Source organism: Carettochelys insculpta, chromosome 3, assembly GCF_033958435.1.
Source record: "Carettochelys insculpta isolate YL-2023 chromosome 3, ASM3395843v1, whole genome shotgun sequence".
Taxonomy (NCBI): domain Eukaryota; kingdom Metazoa; phylum Chordata; order Testudines; family Carettochelyidae; genus Carettochelys; species Carettochelys insculpta.
Genome location: NC_134139.1, coordinates 55225396 through 55247442, shown reverse-complemented (window position 1 = coordinate 55247442; position 22047 = coordinate 55225396).

Here is a 22047-nt window from a genome sequence, read left to right as displayed (position 1 = left end):
GCGTAGAGCCATCAGGAGAACCAGTATCTCAGTTCTGTGTGGGTGGATGAATCTGTGCTGAATAAATACCACGGACACTCATCAGTGCTGAGTGAAAAAAAAATCAAGCTCCCCCAACACCCACATGGCTGCTGGGCTGTGTGGACCATGCCTTCAGACAGCAGCATGCCCTGTCCTGTGCATGATTTCAGCGCTTGATTGGGCTTCTTCGCTGCACAGTATTTAGCAGGAGAGGCCAAGAAACTTTTCTCTGCTTCACATTTTTCAGGGCTGCGCATGCGCACACACACTCTCAAACTGCCATGCAGCACTTACATTTTTGAGCTGTCGCTGTTGGGACTCTGCTTTATTCTGTCCCCTTTTAAAGAACAGTGACTTTTAAAAATAACCTTGTTACCAAATGTATTTCACCTCCTTTGGGCAGTTCTGGGAGAACCCCACTGGTGCCATCCACCCAGTCATACAGCGTGGCTCAAGAATCATTGGGACAGCAGCACAATGGGTGCATCTACACTAGCCGGCTATTTCGAAGTAGCCAGCACAACGCTGAAATAGCACGCTCGCGTCTACATGTGCCGTGTTCTATTTCAACGTTGAAATCGATGTTAGGCAGTGAGACGTCGAAATCGCTATTCCCTTCCAAAGATGGGACTAGTGCCCCACTTCGACGTTCAACGTCGTTCAACGTTGAAGTAGGGCATGTGTAGATGATCCGCGTCCTGCTACTTCACAATAGCAGGGTCCTCCATAGTGGCCATGAGCTGAGGGGTTGAGAGACGCTCTGTCCAGCCCCTGCGAGGCTCTGTGGTCACCGCATGCAGCAGCCCTTAGCCCAGGGCTTCTGGCTGCTGCTGCTGCTGCTGCAGCTGGGGGCGTCAGCTGGAGTATTGTGTCCAGTTCTGGGCACCGCAGTTCAGGAAGGATGTGGAGAAATTGGAGAGGGTCCAGAGGAGAGTAACGAGAATGATCAAAGGTCTAAAGAACATGACCTATGAAGAAAGGCTGAAAGAATTGGGCTTGTTTAGTCTGGAAAAGAGAAGACTGAGGGGGGACATGATAGCAGTTTTCAGGTATCTAAAAGGGCGTCATAAGGCAGAGGGAGGGAACTTGTTCTTCCTTGCCCCTGAGGATAGAACAAGAAGCAATGGACTTAAATTGCAGCAGGGGAGGTTCAGATTGGACGTTAGGAAAAAGTTCCTAACTGTCCGGGTGATCAAACACTGGAACGAATTGCCAAGGGAGGTGGTAGAGTCTCCATCACTGGAGATATTTAAGAAGAGGTTAGATAGATGGCTTTCAGGGATGGTCTAGAAAGTGCTTGGTCCTGCCATGAGGGCAGGGGGCTGGACTCGATGGCCTCTCGAGGTCCCTTCCAGTCCTACTCTTCTATGATTCTATGATCCCTTTAAACAGACAGACTTAAGAAAGTGTGTGAGAGTGACTGACATATTTTGAAATCAGGAAGTCCAAGCAATAATATTTCACAGAAACATATTGTGAAAAGGCAACATAAATGCACAGGGTAATTTCTCAATAAAAATAAAATTCAAGTTAGTTTTTTATTGCCACCAATAAAACAAGTGATTTATCTATTTTAAACATTCTCATTTAAAATTAATTCAATCTTATATTTGGATTGAAAACCTTACTGTCCTCTCTTTCTCCATAAAATACTGATTAGTCAATGCTAATGCAAGCTCCTTCACCATTCTTCTGAAGTGCCTCAGTTCTGACATGGAGAAGTGACATGCTGGGGAGTTTATCTTCTGCCTAATTAATACTTCACCTATCCAGCAAGATCACCAAATATGCTCAAATGAATTTTTTTTTTGCGGTATAAATGATATCCACTAGAGGACTGACAACTCCACTCTTGCAAAAATCGTGAGTTATGCACCCAAGTCAGGTGACTGTCTTTAAATTCCTGGGATTCTAAAATTAATCTATTTTGTGTTGTTTTTATTTGCTTTCTGATTGTAGAGCCCTTGGGGTTTGTGCTTCAAGACTTCCTCTACAGTTCTGACAGCTAGAAAAATACACATTTAAAAATAAATGAACACTGAGATTCTCATCCAATAAAATCAGATGGTGTCTTAAAAATAGCTTTAAATATTGTCAGACTCTACACTGAGACATATAATTAGCAACAAACCAATATCATGAGTGTAATAATTACAAATGTTGTAATATACAGTTCAAAAATTTCCCTGTGCTGGTAAAATAAACCATACAGGTGCCCATAAAATATGACAAAATATAACATGATATATGTAACCAAACACAATTTTCAAGTTGCCTTTTTTCACTGTAATGCTTATTTTGCACTGCTGACATATATTTAGTACTTCTTTAACTATTGTAAAACTTGAAATTCACTTTAAGCTCAAATATTCATTTCAAGTTTGCTTTCACAGCTATTCATACTAGTAAATTTCAAAAGCCTTCATATTCACAGAAACCAAATGTGAAACAGTCAAATTCACTTTCATATTCACATGCATATTTATGATGAATGTTTTCCACTCAGTTCTGTTTTTAAGTTTCCAGTTCTCCAAGGCAATGGAAAGCTTGGTGCAAATAATATTATCAAGACAAAAAGTCTATTTTTATTCAACTATCTTACTCAGAACAATAAACACCAATTCGTATTTCCTTTAACAAAATAACCCATGCATTCATGTTATTTTCCAGTACATACACTTTTAAGAGACTTCAGAATTAAATTAGGCACATAATTGAACTGTAATCAGTATCACAATATCATGTGGGAGTACAGACATGAAACAATCCAGTTAGTACAAATTTTCTCTATAATCCTATTAACACATGTTTCTGGTCGACTGACTGACATTAGGTAGATCTTGCTACAAGGAGCAGAGCAACTGAAGCACATTTCTAACCTCAGGTGGACAATCTGTTTGGTTCAGAACAGTAATCCAATAGTCCACAGTTTACAGTGATAACTTTTTAGCCTTTGGTTTTGGGCAGAGGGCTTTTATATGTAAAGAAGATCGAATTAATGCTTGCAGTGAGCCAACTTCATTTTACTAGCGATAAGGGCATATAATTAATCCATCTAAATATGTAGGCTTTCAGCTCCAATCCCATTTGGAGAATAAATATGCTTTCATAGCAAAAGTTTTGGAGTTGTTTGTCAAATATGGATTACAGATCTTGTAATTTTACTGAGTTTATGTACACAATTTACCAATGTACTTGCTGGAATGGATGTTATATTAAGTAGTCCTTTCAGACAGTAATCTAAGATGAGCCAATAACATTTTAATAATTAAAACATCACAAATTTGAAAGCTATTAAATTAGAAAAGGCTGAAATACTTTCCCTGAGCCCCTTGCCAATGTATCTGACTTTACAATATTTTTTTCGGTTTTTCCTTTTAAAAATGAAATCTGTCTCCTGTTGCATAACTGACCCAAAGAGGGGAAAGTGGCAGACTATAGACAAATTAAATAAGCAGAAAAGTATTGTTTTTCCTCTAATTTCTTTCATTTTAGTAACTGTGGGTATTGAATGTAACAATCATAGGCAAATATTTTAAGACTGACATTAGCTATTTAAAAGGACTGTGTCTCTTTAAGAATCGGAAACTGCAAGGTAGGAATGCGCGTGAAGCTGCAAATCTGTCGATCTTGGACAGTTGCATCTTAGCCTATTCTTCCAAGGTGACATGGCTCTGATGAACCTTTGCCGATATTTTCTCCTTTGGCTGTTGTCCCCTAACAGTCCACCATCACTAGGGCTATGTCTACACTACATGATGAAGTCAATTTTAAGGCAGTTAGCTCGACTTTACAATGTCACTGTCTTCACTACCATTTGGTCTACTTTAGGGCGCGCTAAGGTCAGTATTTTTACTCCCACAAAATGAGTCGACATAGTGTCAAGTTCAAATTTAAAAGTTTGAATAAAGGCTAGTGTGGAAACGCCCTGTCTTTAAAATCAACTTTATTAGCATCTAGAGATGTTCCATACGTATCCCACAATGCCCCACAGTTGTCTGCTCTGGCCGCTTCCATCTCCACTGCTCTACAGACAACAGGAAGTCTGCGAATTTGAATTCGGCACCAGGAAGCCCATGATGGCTAGGCTATGGGGGCTCATGCTTGTATGAGAGGCCAAAAAACTTCTTTCTTAATTATCAGCGCGGCAATCACATCTACCTATGAAAAAATAGCCCCAGCACGGAGTGGTGGCTTCTTTCCTGCACAGGATATAGCAGGAGAAGATGAGATTTTTTTTAGCGCTGGTGCCAGCTCCTTCCCCACTGCACCATGTGGCAGCCAGGCTGTGTGCATCATGCTTGTATGAGAGCCTTAGAAACTTCTTCTCTGCAGTTCACATTTATACAGGGGCACCCCCTCCTCTGCCCCACAGGTGCCATGCAGACGGGGGTCTATCTACCACCCAACCATAGCACGTGGCTAGCCCCTGACCCAATAAAAGCATGTCGCTGTTGTGCTGTGCAGACCATGCTGCTAGACAGCACCATGTCCTGGCTTGCGTGCAGTGAGAGCTCCCAAAGTTGGAAAGATTTTCATGGGCTTGCTGTTGCCAAGGGGTAGTCTTCCCCGTGGCAAAGGTTCTTGGGGGCTGGCTGTTACCGGGGGAAGTCTCCTCCCATAGCAAAGATTTTTGGGGTCTTGCTGTCATGGAGGGAAGTCTCCCTCTGTGGCAAAGATTGCAGGGGCTGGGTGTTGACAGGTAACAGATTACAGCTTGTCATATCCAGCATCCCCATGACACACCTTATGGAATGTGGCGGGGCTGGCCCCCACAGTCACAGGCAATTGGGGCTGGACACCCCACCACAGCAACACAGTGAAGGGACTGTTTCAACTGGCCCTTTAACCGATTCCCCCATCCCCCCTACAACATGTCTCAGGGGGCACATATCACAAGCTGTAATCTGTTCCTGTAACTGCAAAGCAAAAAAATAACCCTTCTGATTATTTCGATAAATGGTGAATGTCTAAAAGCCCAAAAATGAACAACTCATATCTAAATAGCAAATTATACAGTGGTACAAACACAAATGTAAAGTGTGAGGAAATAGAATATGTAAAAAGCTTGTGAATGTCTTTACGTAAACATATCAGATTACAAATCACTGTGTGTGTGCTGTTCTTAAAGTAGGAGTTACCAAAAGTATGGTTTGACATTATTAAGGACCATCTCATGTTCACATGCATCTCAGCTCTTGAATTATTGAGTTTTTAACCAAATTGGAAAAAAATGTCTCTTCTTGCTGTTTTGGTTGCCAGCCCCTGTTCTAGACAATGCTTGGTCCTATTGTGAGGGCAGGCGACTGGACCTGATGACCATAGTATTCAATGATTTAGATGATTGGGTATCTTATGTAATACTTCTTGATCAGGGGCTGGGAACCTTCCTTGGGTTGGAAGCCACTGACCCACAGAAAAATCAGGTGGGGGACATATAAGTAAGAAGCAAAAAAACACACAACTCCTGAACTGAAAAACAAGCCAACAAAAACACTCCCATTGTTCCCCTTACACACCAGCCCCAGAGCCAAGGAGAGGCCAGGGCTAGTAGATTTTTGTGCACCCACCCTAGGATCTAGGGTGGGACCAAAATTGAGGGGTTCAGTGTGGGAGGGGCCAGCCAGGAAGTGGACGTGGTGTGTGGCATGTCAGTGAGAGGGAGGGTGCTGAAGGGAACATGGCTTCTGGGAGGGTAGTAGGGTTCAGAAATGAGATGGGGGTGGAAGGGCTGAGCAGGAGTGGAGTGCAGCAGTGGGATGGTGGTGGGGATCTGGGCAGGACAGGGAGCAGGATGAAGGTGAGGGGTTGAGGCAGGAGGGAGTGCAGCAGTGGGATGGGGGTCTGGGTGGGAGGGAGGTGCAGGAGTGGTCTGGGAGGGCGGTATGTAGGTGATGCAGGAGTGGGTGCTTACCTGACGTAGCTCTTCATAGGCTTATGTGACTGTGTGTCCCCTGCTACTCCCAGGCATTGTTCTCTGCTGCCCTGACTGGCCACAATTCCAGCCAATTAGAGCAGTGGAGGAAAAGCCTCTCCAAGAAGAACTTTGTGGCGCTACTGTCCTCTCCAGTCACAGGAGAGAGAAGGGGAGCAGCAAAATGCAGAGCCACTTCTTTCTCCTGCCAGGTAGAGCCCATGCACTGGATGCAGAGACAGTCCCATGAGCAGATCACCTGTCCAAGTCCTATTCAAGCAATCAACCAGTGCCTGTCTGATGGATTGCATATTCAAAGACAATCCTCAGATGTGGACTGACACCCATTAAATTGGTTAAGTAATGCTATCCCCTCACAAGCCACACTCTCACAGTAGTGTAGCCGCAACTCCTATTGAGGTCTTCACAGAAACAAGCACTTAGAATACAAATATGTAGACAATACTTATAATTTCAACTCCAAAAATAATAAATGCACAAAAATAGCATTTACTGATCTACCAGGTTATAACATTAAAATGATAAGTCACAAGCCACATTTATTCAAAGCATATGTGTTATGCATATTTATATTCACAACCCATTTTCCATAATGCATGGTGGGAGAGGCCAGTCACACTTTGGACTCCTGAGGATGTGTGGGCTGAACTCTGTTTATGGCTGGCTGCATACTGTGATGAACAGCAGTCTGGAAAGCCCTGCTAATTCAAACCTGCATATACTTAATTTTGTGCACATATTCAGTGTAATTGAAGTCAACAAGAGTACTCAGGTGTAAATATTAAGCACAGGAATGTGTGCATAAAATGCAGGATTAGAGCCTAAAATAGTTTGGACTCTAAGCATGATGTAGGAGAGGGCTTTATAGATTTAAACTCTTGTCTTAAATTACATGCAGAAGTGAACCAGAGAAAAGTGCACCATAAGGAACCCAGATATATCTACACACAAAGAAGTCCCACTATAGTCCATCACTTTTATATTTCCTTTTAACCTCAGACATAGATTTTGCAAATTGCCTCTAGTAAGATTTGGTGTTGTTTAATTTCTTTTTAAAGCAGTCTTCTGATGAGGCATGTCTCTTGAATATACAAAATTTTCTCCATGGGGGCTAGGATGGTGGGACAGTCATACTTTTGCTCATCAGCGTTGTTTTCTTTCCATCTCCTTGGCTTTGTGGGCAGTCCCTACCTTAGTTAATCCTCACTTTTTCAATATTATTTGACACAGATTCTGTCCTAGGCTATGTCTACACTATGATGTAAATTTCATTTTATTGCGTTAAACTCAATTTTATAATGCTGGCTTTTATGAATTTGAATTTGACTATCCTCGCATCCTGACAAAGTCTCCACAGAGTTAACTTATTGCTGCCACATTAAATCACCAAACATCACCAGTTGCAGCAGTACATTGTGGGAACCTATCCCACGGTTCCCTCAGCCCTGTAGCATTCTGAATTTTTTCGCTGGTGCAGTATGGGAGAAAAAGGCCCTGCATGTGACTGTGGGTATGTGATGTTGTCTTTCCACACTGGAGTGCCCTAATTCCCCTCCCGTGGAAAGCAAATGGCCATTTTTTCAGAATGAACGAAGAAAAAGTAGGAAATCCCAGGCAAAGGAAAACCAAATAGGTTGGCTTCAGAAAGTGTAGTGTGGCAGGTGACTGTGCCATCTCAACGGGCACTCCAGCCACTCCTCCCCACCCCAGGACCCTTGAAACAAGAAGCATCCTCCCTGAAAATATTGCAGGAACAGAGCACAGCTTGAAGAGAGAGAAGAATAGTAAAGTAGAGGAAAGTGCAAACCATCACAACTAAAGCCAGCTCCCTCTGGTGGCGGGGGCGGGGAAGAAGACACTGTGTGGTGCAGGATTTTTTGCTTCCTGCTTCACTACACAGACATGCCCAACATGGGGCACGGAGCTCTGCAAATTTCCACAGGCCAGAATGACTCTGTGGCCTGGGATCAACCAGGTGTCTGTGTCATCACAACTGGCTCTCCAGCCACTTCCACGCCCGACCCCAAAAGCACCCCTGCCTGGGCAGACTGTTATGGTTTCTGCCTGATGTGCCAACTAGCTCTCCAGGCATGGGATTGCCATACTGCCCTGGGGGATCACCCAGATGATTGTGTCATCTCAAGTAGCCACCATTCTGGGGAGGAAGAGGTCAGTGGTTTGAGCACTACCCTGCTAAACCCAGGGCTATGAATTCAATCCTTGCAGGGGTCTGCGGTAAATAGATTTAAAAAAAATAAAATAAAATCTGCCAGGAATGATGATAGGTGCTGCTGTGAATGCAGGGGACTGCACTCAATGATCGCTGAAGGTCCCTTCCAGCTCTCGGGGTGTGGCCCCATTTGGGCAAAATTTTGAAAGGGCCATGCTAATGGCCAAATCAGAGAATACTAATGAGGCTCTGAAATGAATATTCAGCACCTCATTAGCATGCTGCTAGCTGTGGCACTTTGAAAGTGCTGCATTTCGGTTGCAAGCAGCTCGTCTACAAGGGGCCCTTCTCGAAAGGATCCTGCTGACAGGAATAAGGAGATTTTAACATCTGTAGGGTCCTTTCAAAAAGGGCCCCATGTAAACGAGCCATGTGAGATCAAAATGCAGCATTTTCGAAGTGCTGCAGCCAGCAGCATGCTAATGAAGTGCTGACTATTCATTTCAGCACCTCATTAGTATTCTCTGATTTGGCAGTTAGCGTGGCCCTTTTGAAATTTTGGCCAAGTGTGGCCACAGCCTATGAGATCAGTACCTGTCCATATATATAAATGACCTTTTGGAGAGGCAGCTTTCCTATAAGTGATGGAGGAATCACTTCCACTGCTGTGGTACACTTCAGTTTTTGGTTCTGGTTTGTTATTTTTGCTTGTTTATTTTTAACTAAGAACATAATGGTCGGAGCAGAAAGAGTGGGGGCATCAGGGCTGCGGGGCCTAACTGTGGGAGCACCCTAGTGGTGGGAGAGGAGGCAGAAAATTATAGAAACTGGCATTATTCCCTGGCTGATGTTGCTTTTTTTTTTTTTTTTTTTTTTAAACAGAGGGACGTAGGGGGAGAGACCAGAATTTCAAAAGCCCCTTCTGTTGATGTGATTAAAAAACAGGTCTGGCAAAGGAAGAACCTTTAAACAACTGCAAAATTGCAGGGTGCGGCCTTCTTCCTCTTCTTGTTTTAATATTGAGGAGTGGCCCCAGACTCATGCACCCCGTGCAATATTTCATCTGTCTTCAACAGCCTTCATTTTATACAAACTATATTCAGCCCCGACTCTGTCAATGCTCAGCTGAGGGAGAAGAGGCACAAATGACAACTCTTGCAGTTGAATCTGTTCCAGTGGAAGTGTACTAGTTGTCCATTGATGTTACAGGGTATATTAATTTAATAGTAATAGAGAGGAAGCCGTGCCAGTCTATACACTATCAAAACAAAAAGCAGTCAAGTAGCACTTTAAAGACTAGCAAAATAGTTTATTAGGTGAGCTTTCGTGGGACAGACCCACTTCTTCAGACCATAGCCAGACTAGAACAAGTGGGTCTGTCCCACGAAAGCTCACCTAATAAACCATTTTGCTAGTCTTTAAAGTGCTACTTGACTGCTTTTTGTTTTGATGGTATATTAATTTGTACTACTTTCTCTGTACTTTTTCATTTTATATCAGCTTCCCCTACATAGCCTCCTTCAACCCTTGCTTTCCCTGCTCATCACCCTCAACTACCACAAGGTATTACACAACTTTGCCAGCCTCATGCATTCAAGACTCATGAGTCAGGCCAAGAATAATGATATTAACATAAAAATCATTTTTAAATAATATTGGGTTCCTTTTATTTGTTTTCTGATTTTTCAGTATTTTTCACTTCATGTTTTCAAAATTTCTCTTTGGCTATGAGGGCCAGAAACTTACTTTTAAAAACCAAAAATGAAACATTAATACACAAATTGGCATTACAGCTACAGTTGTGTGTTTCAACGACAATATGTCTTCATGCATCTATTTTTGCATGTAACTATGTATTTTAGACATCATAACAGGAAATAGAGAAGGATGAGTACAACCTTATGCTCAGTCTGCATGGTATCTTCTGCTGTATGAGGTTAGAAAAAAATGCAGCCTAAGTAGCACATACAGTATGCTGTTTGGACTATCTCAGGGACATCCATAGTCATGCCATATGAGGGGGAAACATAGGTATGATTCACATAGGACGAAATTGGTATGCATTAAATAAGTGTTACCAATTCTCACAAATTTATCAGAAGTCTTCTGCTGTTTGGTCTTTTTCCTTCTCCTTGTTATGTATTCCTGAGCACAAGCTAATAGCATGCAGCAAAGTAAAGTTTTATAGCTCTGGCCAGTTTTTCTTTGAAGCTGTTTGTGTAGATAACAGTCTGGAAAAATTCCCAGAAGGCACGTGCCCAAAACTTTCTTGTTGAGAGGTGTAGATTCACAGATTCCAAGGCAAGGAGGACAGTTTGGATAATGTAGTCCTGGGCTGTCCAACCTTTTTTCATCAGGGGTCAACCAGCAATTTTTACATGTTCCAGGGGCCAAACATTTGATGAACTACATATTAAACTTTACTGACAAGACCTGGAAATATATGCTTTCTTGGTCTTCTGAAGAGTTGGTTCTGGGACACTTATTTGCAACGAAAACAGTTCAGTTTAGAAAACAGTGTAGAAATCTTGCAGACTACTTTCAGCCCTGTTCTGTCAATTACTGGTTTGCTGTGCCAGCTCTTCAGCACTGTTATTGTTGACTTGTACAGGTTCAATTCTCTTTTGTGTTCTTTAAGCGTCTTAATCTTCAGCTGTCTTTAATACTCTTTCATTTTGGTACTTCTTGAAGTCTCCTTTAGTTGTCCTCTGATAAACTTGCAGAGGAGAGAGTATTTTATTTAAAGGAGAATGGAAAAACGTATTAAAGAGATAAGACTATCAAAATTGTACATGATGTAGGTGATATGTGGAGCCAGTTCACTCAACAAAGTATAGCCTTGTATTTTCACACCTCCTATCATAGCCTTTCTGTAGTTATGCTGAATACAACAACCATAAAGAAGCCTCATTGGTGGTCACTTACCACAATAGCTGTCCAAGTGACTATTAGTGGGGTTTTATTGTAACCTTGTGGTGATTCTTCCTGGGCATGAAACAGTTACAAAACAAGTTTTTGATGGCCAACATTTTGCATATTTGTTACACAAGCAAAACAAACAAAACAAGCATCCAAAATAATTTTCTATGTAGTGCACTGGCTGTACAAGATCAGCAGTTAAGAGCAGAATTTTAGCTATATAGGGCTAGGCTCTCCTTCTAAACAGCCCCCTTTCTCACTTTCAAGAAAGATGAACACAACGGTTTTAGCAATTAATGTCATTTTACTCTAGGCCCACTTACATTGGAACTGTCTTAAAGTTGTGCCCTCCCAATGATCATTCACACAATATACATGACAAACTACTAAACATCTATAAAAAATCCTAGTGAGACAACATCTGTGAAACATAAAAAGTAAGGAGTAGAGATACTGTACGCTTTGGTGTTCCCTCTATTTTTTCCATCCATGGGCAGAATACATTTTGTTCTGTGCACCAAGGCATGTGCAAATGTGCATCACCAATAGAAACACATGCCAGTAGCTGTGTGCGCTCTACTAATCAACTGGGTGAGACCTGAATCCCTTCTGGGCAGTCACTCAAGCACTCAGCTTACAGGGAACACTGGTTTTCCTCTGCCCTCTGTTACAAAGCAAGATTCTGGATATTGATCTGTAGTTCTGCTCTTGTCTGTCGCCTGCTTCTGATCTTCTACTAACCTGACCCTGACTACCTTCTGATTCTTGATTATCAGTTTGCTCTCTGGCCAGGCTTGTACTCTGACCTCCTAATATCTGACCTGGTCTGATTCCTGCTTTGACTAGGTCAGACCTCTCACATCCCAGTTGTGTCCCAGATGTGGCTATAAGTATATCCACATATGGGATATATCCTTTCAGGATCCTGAGGTTACACACACACATCTCTGTCATCTCATATTCAGTGCCCCAGCTATAAATGGAATTGTAGACTCAATATGGAAAAGTACCACCATGCTACTGGAGAGAGAAAATTATCTAATCACTTTTTTCTTTCAGAAAGTTGTACTTTCACTTTTGTAATCATCAGTTTCTTCCATGATGCCTGCAAAGTCTGAGCCAGGAATTTAGGGAGACTGTGTAGTGACCTTAGATTAGGTTAGTCTGGGAGCTAGAAAGAAAGGTCCTGTTTGTGTCTAGCAATCTCAATCAATAGTCTCCTTTATTTTCATTATAAAAGTTATTCCATTTCTTTTCCACCATGAAAGACGCTAGAGATAATATCCCATGGCTGCATGTGTGCTAAGATAACACAGAAGCTCAGCCACATGGAATAATGGTTGCTAAAGAACTAAAAGGCAGAAAAATTGATAGGCAACAGATGGCCACAAGATGTGATCTCTGGCATGCAGAGGTGAGGGGACATTTTTACAAGTATGGCAAGAGGCAGATGTGGCCCTGCATATAATAGATCCACAGAAAACATAGGGCTTGATCTGATTAAAGCTCTTTTTAGGTTCTGTTGCTAATAATTTAAAAGCAATGCCAGTGTGGCTTTATAACCCATGGAAATGCCTGTTTGCTTAAAGCTGTTCAAACCTGGGAACACAAAGTGAAAGTGCTTCTTGTTTTCAGACACAGCCCTGCATGTTGGACAAAAGTATTGCTTCAGAGACTAAGGACCACAGTTCAAGCAATCCATAGAACGTTCTATATTCTTAGGCAACTGGTCTTTAATAGTGATGTAGAGTTCAGTCGCTCAGGGCATGACTGGGTAGAGGTTTATTCAGCTGAGAGAGAGATTGCATTTTGGTCCGGGGATTTTCATGGACTGTGATGGGGTAGAATCCTGCTCTAAGATGCAGCTTTATTTGATTCTTTACACACAAGGCACACCCAGAATTTGGCAATCACATCCCTGAACAGCATGAAGCAAGAATCCAGACCTGCGGTCTCCCTGCATGTATCAAATCTATGATGAAAGGCTGGCTGACCTAGCACACTCAATCATTCTTTAAAAGCCCATGGAAGGACACTTGGAGTCAGCCTGACCTAAACACACCTTCGCAGCCAATTGCTCTTGAATGAAAACCAAGATGTTTCACACTTATGATTAATGCCTATGCTCTTGTCAACAGGCATTCTGCCTCAGTCTATTTAGCTTTATAGGTTGATTATGGCTTGGAGAGAAAGAATAGATCTTCAGTTGTTCACGTAGGCTAGAGCACTAGAGGTTTCATAGCACCCTTCATATTCAAGACATCTTAAAGCACTTCACAAAGTCAAGCAGCCTGTGACTGAATTTTAAGTAGCTGTTGTGACCCCATCATGGGGTTAAGCAACATGGCATGTTCTCTTTTGTATCTAAGTTTTGAGTGACAGTTGGAGCCAAGATACAAATATGGTGTCTCAGGAATACATAGAATAAATAAGTTATATATTTACATAAATAGAATTTCAGCTGTGAAAGGTATTTTCAAAAAATATTCTTATCTAAATGTTGAAATTTAAATAAAATCCCTCTATAGGATACCAGGTTGCACACAGCGCCAATCAAGCCAACGACCTGTGGGTTACATTTGAAAGTATAGTAACAGAGAGGAAGCCGTGCTAGTCTATACACTATCAAAACAAAAAGCAGTCAAGTAGCACTTTAAAGACTAGCAAAATAGTTTATTAGGTGAGCTTTCGTGGGACAGACCCACTTCTTCAGACCAGTGGGTCTGTCGCACAAAAGCTCACCTAATAAACTATTTTGCTAGTCTTTAAAGTGCTTCTTGACTGCTTTTTGTTTTGATTTGAAAGTATGTTCTGCTTTCACATTCAGGGTTATTATTTCCTCTTTCTGTACACAGCTGCCAGCAAACTTCTGAAGTTTCTCAAGCGGTACAGGTTTCCTTTGTCAGCAGAGCTGCATTTCTTTGTTTAAAATATTCCTCTTTGCTCTACCTAATTCAGAATTTTCTAAGCTAAACAAAAACTTGATATTTCTATTTGCTCACTTGTGTCTCACCACTCCCCCTAGCCCTTTGTGCTTTATCTACCTCACTGCTTGTTTTTTTCTTACTGTTGGAACCCAAGTAGGACTAAACAAAGTTACTGTATTACGAAAATATCAGCCCCATCCGACCAGCTCCCTTATTTAAGACAAAAATCGTGAAGTTTACTGAACACCTACAACTTGCACTGACTTCTTTTTGCAGGACGAGGGCCCCACCATTTTTCCAAGACTTCCTCAAGGGGATAAATTTGAGGTGTAAGGCCCAATAAAGTTACTATTTGGGACGATAGCAGTTTATGTGTTAGCCCCTCTTTTCAACTACAAAATACAGCACAAGTTAATATGATTAATAGATTTTTCTGAGAAGTGTAGGAAATGGAAGGACAGATGCTACATCAGGAGTAAATTGCACAGAAAGTTTCAGGTGGAAATGTGATGCACACAATAGAAAGGTTATTGTGGCTGTAGGTAGAGTGGGGGGGTAAAGGAAATCATCAAGCTAGCTTGTGGAGAATAAGGTGAGAAAGAGCCCCTTATGTAACATTTGATCATTGTAGCATATTTCTGTTCACATGTATTCCTTTGTACGTTGTAGAGTCAGGTAGCTTGCTACAGCTTAGGGAGCATTCACTGAGTAACATATTTTAGAATAAGTGTAGAAAGGAATGACTACTCATAAGGACATAAATGTAACAGAATTTTCCCTATTTATGTAGCCGTGTTAAAAAAAAAAGACTCTCTGCTTGTGAGAATGCGTAAGTATGCAGTCAGGCAGAACTGAAAAATGTAACATGGTGAAGCCAGAGACCAAACATTAACTATGGCAGAGGTACCTCACAGAAGAACACTTGCTGTTCAAAATTCCTGAGAACCTGCCTTGCAGAGTTTTAGATTTCTGGGTCTTAGAGAATGACATTATTATATTTAAAATCTTGTTCTTAATTCAGCCACCTTTCAGCTTAGCTTGTCCTTTTGCTAATGATGTAAGACAATTTTTAAATACAATTTTCAGCCCATCTTCTCAGTCCTTCAGAAGCTGTAACACCTTTCTCATTTCCAGGGACACACATTAGCTACGTCTACACATGAACCCTACATCGAAGTAGCCTATTTCGATGTGGTGACATAGAAATAGGCTATTTCGATGAATAACGTCTACACGTCCTCCAGGGCTGGCAACGTCGATGTTCAACATCGACGTTGCGCAGCACCACATCGAAATAGGCGCAGCGAGGGAACGTCTACACGCCAAAGTAGCACACATCGAAATAAGGGTGCCAGGCACAGCTGCAGACAGGGCCACAGGGCGGACTCAACAGCAAGCTGCTCCCTTAAAGGGCCCCTCCCAGACACACTTGCACTAAACAGCACAAGATCCACAGAGCCGACAACTGGTTGCAGACCCTGTGCATGTAGCACAGACCCCCAGCTGCAGCAGCAGCAGCAGCAGCCAGAAGCCCTGGGCTAAGGGCTGCTGCACACGGTGACCATAGATCCCCGCAGGGGCTGGAGAGAGAGCGTCTCTCAACCCCTCAGCTGATGGCCACCATGGAGGACCCCGTAATTTCGATGTTGCAGGACGCGCAACGACTACACGTTCCCTACTTCGACGTTGAACGTCGAAGTAGGGTGCTATTCCCATCCCCTCATGGGGTTAGCGACTTCGACGTCTCGCTGCCTAACGTCGATGTTAACATCGAAATAGCGCCCAACATGTGTAGCCGTGACGGGCGCTATTTCGAAGTTAGTGCCGCTACTTCGAAGTAGCGTGCACGTGTAGACACGGCTATTGTTATAATAAACACAGGATTACAACTCTGCTGAAGGATAGTCAAGTATATTTTTACCTATTGAACCAGAAGAGAAGCAGAGCAGGGCTTTGGATCCATGTTCCACTCCTGACAGATCCCTCCTTTGGAAATGTCAAGAATGAATATGCTTTGCTAGTACATGTATGTAATTAAAGCTAAAGCTCCATTGCAAAAATGATCATCTGGCTTTTGAAAGTACAACCAATCACAATGAAGATGGAGAAACACTGCATTAATCTCACTGCAGCCCAGAAAGTCACTGGAACAATATGATTTGCAAGCCTGATTAGATATATAGACTGCCTATAAAAAGAACCAGATCCAGAGAACCCAGCAAGCTGTGTGAGAGCCATTCAAGCTAGCCAATGAAATATACCAAACAAGAGGAGTGTGGCCTAAGCCCCTTCCCTCCCATGGAATTAGTCACCTCCCCAGTGGTGCTAGAACAATTTTTGGAGTAGGGGTGGAGAGCTGAGCGCCCTTCCCCCCACCTTACCCCATCTGCATCCCTCACCACCCCAGAAAGCTGCTGAGCCCGGCCGCAGGTCTGATGCTCAGGGTCCTGCAGCCTGCAGCAAAGCCCCCAGGCCTGGCAGCCAGGATCCTGGCAGTATTTCCTGTAAGCTTAGCAGCTGGGCGATTGCCCAGGAGAGATTCAGGTGCCACCCAGCTCATTAGCAGAACACCCACAGCTGCCCAGAGCCAGTCGCATGTGTTTCTATGGGTGGTGAACATCTGAGTACACTTCGGTGCATGTAATTTTTTTCTGCACAAAGACGGAAAAATGAGAGAGAACATTGGAACCCATGTGGCAGCAGAGCCCCTGGCAGCCAAGACCACACGGCCAACAGCAGAGCCCAAGGGGCCAGCAGCCAGTATCCCCCAGAGACAGCAGGGCTGGTGGTCAGGACCCTCTGGAGCTGGTGATTGGAACCCCAAGTACCAGTGGGAATGCTGGACCTGCTCTGGTAGTTGGGACACCAGTATGGGCTCAAAATCTGGGGTGTGCTGCAGCACCCCACTATTTCTCATGCCTGTGCACCTCTCTGCAGCTTAGACACAGCCGGGAGCCTCATGTACCTAAGCCTTTTCTTGTGAGAATGAGTTAGGTGCCTGCTGAACACCACACAAAATAGCCAGAGGTTTGAGGGGAATGACCTTTCGCACAGAGGTTAGGGTATTCAGACAGGTTGTGAGAAACCCTGTTTTGATTCTCCACCCCCACCAGAAAAAGAAGGGATTTGAACAGAGTTTTCATGTGAGTGCCCTAAACAGTAGGCCCAAATGATCCCCTTTGTCCCCAGTCACACTGAATTATTGTGAAATGGCTTCAGCCAAAAAAGAGCCCAACATCAGACTGTACCATAGTCCAGTGGTTAGCCCACCTCAGCTGAAAACCAGAGTACTCTTCAAAGCCCTTCTCCACAGACCAAGAGGGAACTGTGTCAAGATCTCCTCCCTCAAGATTCCCCTATCCACTGGTCTAACAGTTAAGAGCTTTCTCCCTTTCCTCCAGCCATTTTGTGTGGCATCAGGGATGATCAGAGCATGGCTACCAGATCAGGTCTCACAGGGAAGATGTCAAAGCAGTTTCAGGATTACACTGGGGCTTAGGCACAGCGTTTCAGGCCAAAAGGTAACACAGATCAGCTAGTTGGACCTCTAGTATCTCACAGGACATTACCAGCACCTGACAACTGAAATTAAACCAAAATATTACAGCCCACAGCAAACTAGACGTCTGCTACCAGCCAAGTATAAGGGGGACTGAGTTGAACCAGTGGTCAAGGACAGGAGCAATCGAAGGTCTCTAAAAAGTGGGGAGGCACAGGGTTCCAATCACTGAACTACCCTTTGCCCCCAAGCCTCTGCCCTAACGTTGCACCTTCTCCTCGAGTCTCCACCCTTACACTGACCCTTCCCTCAAGGCTCCACCCCAATGCTGCCTCTTCCCCTCCCCCAACAGCATTCCCTGGTCACTCCTTTCTGCCTCCCCCGGCTATCACTTGCCCACAGCCAGTAAAAGGTAGAGGGGCCATGGCCCTCTGGTACCTGCTATTTCAGTGCCTGAGAACCATGCAAGGGTTAAATGAGATATACTCAGATAATTCTGGCAAGTGACTTGTATCCACATCTGCAAAAGCAGGCACCTCCCCCCGCCCCTCCAAGGGAGATAGATGGACAGACCCCTAGAGTGAGGCAGCACCTCAGGCACCTACAGAGTTAGGCAGGGAGTTTAGGCACCTATAGGGTTTGGTGGCAGCCAATCAGGAGTGTTATTGAGTGCAGCTTTGCCTAAAACTGGGACTTGAGAGCCTAAGAATGGGGTTTAGGCATCCTGAGTCCCTTTGTGGATCCGGTCGGAAGTTCTTGGTTTTCTCCTGTCAAGTGGACATGCTGGTACTAATTCAGCTCATCCTTGTGCTTGCTTTCTGCCTAACCAGTTCATTCAATTACAAGAGTTTCCCTTTCCAACATTGCTTACATCTATCTGAATGCATAAATATTTAATAATGGGCTCTTCAGTCTAGCAGAGAAAAGCTAGACAATTCAGACTGCAAATAATGTGCACATTTGTATCTGTGAGATAATTAGCCACAGTGGTCTCTTCCAGCCTTGTTTACTGTGGTCCAAACACAACAGCTACTGCCATCAAGTTGTACATGTACTTAACTTGGGCTCTGCCTTCTATTCTTCTGAAGCAAACAACCACAAATGAAAGGGATTAAGATGAATTATGTTGCTGTCTCTGCAAAAACAAAGTAATGATATATTCAAAACGTCGCATTCACATGACACTGCTGCTGGCTTGTGAAGTCAGAGTTTGACTTAAGCAGAGAACAAACAGGTATTGTTATGGCTTTGGCACTTGCCTCCTGCTGTACTGCATTCCAAATGAAACGCGCTTTGAATGAGGCTCTAAAATGCCTTGTATACAGAAACTGCTCTGTAAACCCTCCTGCTCTATCTTCCAATAGAAAATACAGATAGTTAATAATAGAGTTCTTTGTGGGCATATTGATACTTCTTGCCCTACTCCACTATCCTTCAACTTACTGAAAAAGAGGTAAATGTGTGTGGGAGTAGTGTTAATTTCAAAAATATCAAAGATCACTAATGCCAAGTCACACACAGTCTATCATATAGCCAATGGAAAATTAGTCCCACCGGCTATCCCAGGAGCACCATCCCCCTGTGTGGTGATTTCCCCTCTTATAGAATCCTGTCACTGTCCTGAATATTCAGATCAATGCCCAGCCTTCCATGCCCAAATCTTATTTCCTCATCCAGATAAATCTTCAGATACACTTGCTCTGTAAACTAGTATATTCTGACTTAATACCATATTCAATAAAGTTAATATCAACTATCTCATCCTCAAAAACTTTACCTTTAGCCTACATCAGGGGTAAGCAATCCCCAGCACAGGTGCCAAGAGTGGCACGCCAACCAATGTTCATTGGCATGCGAAGCGGGAGGTCAGCCCCACCTCTCCTCCCTCATGCAGCTGGGAGCTTGCTCAAAGCGATGCCGCCTATGGATTAACAAAAGACCACCTAATGCCACCAAGCATCCCTTCCATGATAAAGCTCTGCATCTTAATGTATTTATTAATTAAATTGTTGTAAGTAGGACTGTTGGTGACTTCAAAAAAATATCACAGACACTCGGCCTATGTCAAAAGGTCAAATTTCAGCACTCTGCCTTGGAAAGGGTGCTGACCCCTGTCCTAGATCACTGCTTTCAAGTTCTGTAGTGTACCTTGTTGCTACTGCCTGATGTGTTCCAGAATTTTGGTGTATACATTCAGTTCTGGTAGGCCATGTACTATGCCCAAGGTTCAAAACATTTAGCTAGAGCAAGTTAGCATAATCAGAGGATACAATAGGTTCCTTGCTTTACAGCCAAACACTGTGTAATGAAGTAAAGGTGTGCAGGAATTATTCAGTACAAATCATGAATTGAGAGAATAATCAAACCAATAAAGAAAACGATAGTACAATATAGTGAGCTAGCAGGCTAGCCACATGGTCTACAACACACTTTGCATCACAGAGCAGCGTTGTGTGGCAGCTGTCTATATTGGATCATGGCTGTGTTCAGGAACAAAGAGGTGGGATCTATGCAGACTTATATTTGCAATCCCTCCTCATATCCTGTAGTAATAGTTAGAGCCATCCTCTCCCTGTTCAGGCATCTGTTTTTCAGGCCTTGGATATCCCATCCACTCAGACTGGGTGCAGCTTGCCAGACATTTGCTCAAACAATATTAACTATGCAAAAAATAAATAGAATTTGAGGCTGCAATCACCCAGCCATCTTCATCCTGCTCTCCCCACTCCAAAATCCACTCGGAATAAATAGAGTTGACATTCTTGTCCTACCTCTTTGTGCATGGATTTGTTGTTACATTTTCAGGTCTGCACCTGCTCCTAGCAATGTTTTAACACCATGAAAGTTAACAGTGTACATGACAACTACAGATTATTTACTGTAAAATGGCATTTGTGTACAAACAGGACAATATTTTTACAGCTCCACAAACTGAATTTCATGAATGGAAGCAAGAGAAAAAAGATGTTTCACTCTTTAAAATATTTAATTTCAGACACTAAATACAAAATATTTTATTATTTTCCTTGTGATGACTTCAATCCCATTTTGTCTTTAATTTAGACTGTAAGATGTATTGTTTGCTGGTTGGCAAGTTTGTAATTCACATAAAGACACTGTTTAATTTTGTGCTTGTCAGATTTGCTCCCAGTTTTGGAATGTTGCACAAAGCTTAATAGATTGTTTTTCCCTTCAAACAAGAGGAACTATGCTAATAGGATCCACCCTTTCATCAGGAAATGGCCTCTCATTATAGTTGCAATTCCGGGCAAGTGGAAAAGGAAATCCTTCAACTGGAGAGAGTTCACAGAAATAACAGCCCAAAGGGAATAGAGGGAGCAGATTCTGTTAAGATTTGGATGCAACACACAAATTAAAAGTTACACTGAAAAACAAGGATGTGCTTTTGGTGAAAGCACATTCAAGACTTAAGGGAGCTAATAGAGTTAGTTATTATGCAACTGATACTAAGAGAACCGCGGTGATTAGTGTTTCTAAGAAACAATGCTGTGAGAATGCTTTGACCTACATTGCTCTTATTGTAGATACACTGTCTCTTCTGCTTAGTATAATAGAAGCTAACTCATGTAGTGATCAGCTTTTATAGAGTAACAGAATTAATGTGACATCATTAGCAGTTATGGGTGCCTGTGGAAAAGTAATTCCGCAAGTTATGAAATGACAATTATTGACCTGGCAGTGGCAAGACTGGGATACAGTCACAGAGGGAAACAGTCACATTGATTCTGGCTCTCTACGGACATGTGTATGTATATTTATTTTTAAAGAGCACTCCTTTAATCCATAGAGAAAAGAAACATAATTGGAGTTCTGTTCTAGCGGCAGAAAGCTGAAAGTATAAACATGTAAACTGGACATTAGTCAGGGCTTCACAGAAATTCTGCCATGTGAAGAGACTTGCTGACCACACTCTGCATGAGGATCCAAAATAATGTTTTCAACTGCTTTCTGTTCTTAATACCAATGTACATGTCAGTGGCATGCTCAGGGTTTTCTAGCTGCAGCAAATGAAAGCTTGATTCCCTCTGCACACTGATGATTGCCTCAGTGGTGTGGTTTTTGATCATTTCCTGTTACAAACTACAGCCCGTTGATTTCTCTGCATTGTTGCTAATGTGCCAGAAGTGCAACAGACAGTTTTGTCTCACAGGCAAATTGTTTAAATTCTTCCAATTTCTGTAAATACTCTGTTTAGCACAGGCCAGCTGAAACAGACACTAGAACAATAGACTAAAATTAAAGTAGTATCTAATTTAGATACAAATTAAGCTTCTCTAAATCTTTAGTGTTTTTCCCCCTGGCAGCTATCACTGTATTATCAAACATCAACAGGATAAACATACTGTGTCAAGAGTACTGGTGCTGCTAAGTTTCATAACAAAGCCTCAGAAACACTGATGACCATATTATGCTCTCAATTAAATCAACATCAGTGGAGTTAATCTGGAGTTACACAGGTGTAAAAGAGCAAAATTGGGCTCTGAACGGGTAGTATAAGTTATATATTGCCAACAGGCACCTCTAACCACATATCCTTACTCATTTATTACTGCTA